General features: G+C 51.4%; 1 protein-coding gene across 2 annotated transcripts in view; it reads left to right on the top strand.

Moving 5' to 3' along the window:
* LOC110105732 (probable V-type proton ATPase subunit H) overlaps positions 1–2,367 on the top strand; it is a 54,977-nt gene that overhangs the window by 19,837 nt on the left and 32,773 nt on the right. The window lies entirely within an intron of this gene.

Raw genomic sequence — 2,367 nt, forward strand, 5'->3', positions numbered from 1 at the left:
AGCGCGCCGCGCGAACAGGCGCGCCCCTTGGGGCGCGCGGTTACTGGCCGGCGGTTATTGTTTTTGAATTTTTTTTTTAATTCGTGGGGCCCACAAAATTTCGAAAAAATCACAAAAAATTCCAAAAAATTCCAGAAAATTCCGAAAGAATTTTAGAAAATTTAGAAACTCTAGAAACTTCCCCCCTTCTCTCCAAAAAAGTATAAATAGGCCCCTAAGGCCTGTAGAAAACTTGTCCATTCTCTTTTTTTCTCCCTCTGGCTCTCTGGCGGCTGAGGCTTCCGCTATTTTTGAGTGGGAAACTTCCCTCCTCGAATTAGCGCCCCTCGCGCGCAGGAGTTACGGGATATCTCTTTCTTCCCCAACGGCTTTCTGACGGTTGAGGCTTCCGCTATTTGCGAGCGGGAAATTTCCCCTGCTCGAATTAACGCCCCTCCTCGCGTGCAGGAGTTACGGGATTTTTCTTTTTTTCCCTTTGGCTATATGGCAGTTGAGGCTTCCGCTATTTGCGAGCGGGAAATTTCTCCTGCTCGAATTAGCGCCCCTCCTCGCGTGAAGAAGCTTACGGGATTTCTTCTTCTCCCTCCGGCTTTCTGGCGGTTGAGGCTTCCGCTATTTTGAGTGGGAAACTTCCCCTGCTCGAAATAGCGACCCTCCTCGCGTGTAGAAGCCTACGGGATTTCTTCCTCTCCCTCCAGTTTTCTGACGATTGAGGCTTCCGTTATTTGCGAGAGGGAATTTTTCCCTGCTCGAATTAGCACCCCTCCCCGCGTGCAGAAGCTTACGGGATTTCTTCTCCTCCCTCCGACTTTCTAACGATTGAGGCTTCTATTATTTGCGAGAGGGAATTTTTCCCTGCTCGAATTAGCGTCCCTCCCCGCGTGCAGAAGCTTACGGGATTTCTTCTCCTCCCTCCGGCTTTCTGACGGTTGAGGCTTCCGTTATTTGCGAGAGGGAATTTTTCCCTGCTCGAATTAGCGTCCCTTCTCGCGTGCAGAAGCTTACGGGATTTCTTCTCCTCCCTCCGGCTTTCTCTGACGGTTGAGGCTTCCGTTATTTGTGAGTGGGAATTTTTCCTGCTCGAATTAGCGCCCCTCCTCGCGTGCAAAAGCCTACGGGATTTCTTCCTCTCCCTCCGGCTTACTGACGGTTGAGGCTTCCGTTATTTGCGAGAGGGAATTTTTCCCTGCTCGAATTAGCGCCCCTCCCCGCATGCAAAAGCTTACGGGATTTTTTCTCCTCTCTCCGGCTTTCTGACGGTTGAGGCTTCTGTTATTTGCGAGAGGGAATTTTTCCCTGCTCGAATTAGCGCCCCTCCTCGCGTGCAGAAGCTTACGGGATTTCTTTGCCATTTGAGCGGAAGTTTGCTGGCGATGGATGATCGAGTTGACGCCCATTTGCAGTCAACGATCGAGTGTGGAGCCAAAGGAGAGAGTTTGAGGGTGCGTTGCGAGTAGCAGTCGAGCGAGAAGCCGATGACGAGTAGTAGTCTGCTGACGAGCAGAAGTCCGATGACAAGGAGAAGTCCGACGTCGAGTAGAGGTACGGCCTTGGGCAGAAGACCGATGAAAGTTTGTCGACGAGCAAAAGTCCGACGACGAGTAGAAGTACGGCGTCGGGCAGAAGTCCGACGACAAAGAGAAGTCTGACGTCGGGCAGAAGTCCGATGACAAAGAGAAGACCGATGAAAGTTCATCAACGAGCAAAAGTCCGACGATGCATAGGAGTCTGCTGACGAGCAGAAGTCGGATGACAGAGAGAAGTCCGACGTCGGGTAGAAGTTCAACGTCGGGTAGAAGACCGACGAAAGTTCGTCGACGAGCAGAAGTCCGAGGACGAGTAGGAATCCACTGACGAGCAGAAGTCTGACGACAGGAAGAAGTCCGATGTCGGGTAGAAGTTCAACGTCGGGTAGAAGACCGACGAAAGTTCGTCGACGAGCAGAAGTACGACGACGAGGAGAAGTCCGCTGATGAGCAGAAGTCCGACGACAAGGAGAAGTCTGACGTCGGGTAGAAGTACGGCCTTGGGTAGAATACCGATGAAAATTCGTCGACGAGCAGAAGTCCGGCGACGAGTAGATGTCCGCTGACGAGCAGGAGTCCGACGATAGGGAGAAGTCCGATGTCGGGTAGAAGACCTATTCGAGATTGTATGTCAGAACATTTGTTCGATGACATTAACCTGTGTGGAAGAGGTCGAGAGAATCCACCAAGGATGTGAGACCTATCCGAGATTGTATGTCGGAACATTTGTTCGACGACGTTAACCTGTGTGGAAGAGGTCGAGAGAATCCACCAAGGATGTGAGACCTATCCGAGATTGTATGTCGGAACATTTGTTCGACGACGTTAACCTGTGTGGAAG

The sequence above is a fragment of the Dendrobium catenatum genome, unplaced genomic scaffold (assembly GCF_001605985.2).
Source record: "Dendrobium catenatum unplaced genomic scaffold, ASM160598v2 fragScaff_scaffold_334, whole genome shotgun sequence".
In the NCBI taxonomy this organism is placed as follows: domain Eukaryota; kingdom Viridiplantae; phylum Streptophyta; class Magnoliopsida; order Asparagales; family Orchidaceae; genus Dendrobium; species Dendrobium catenatum.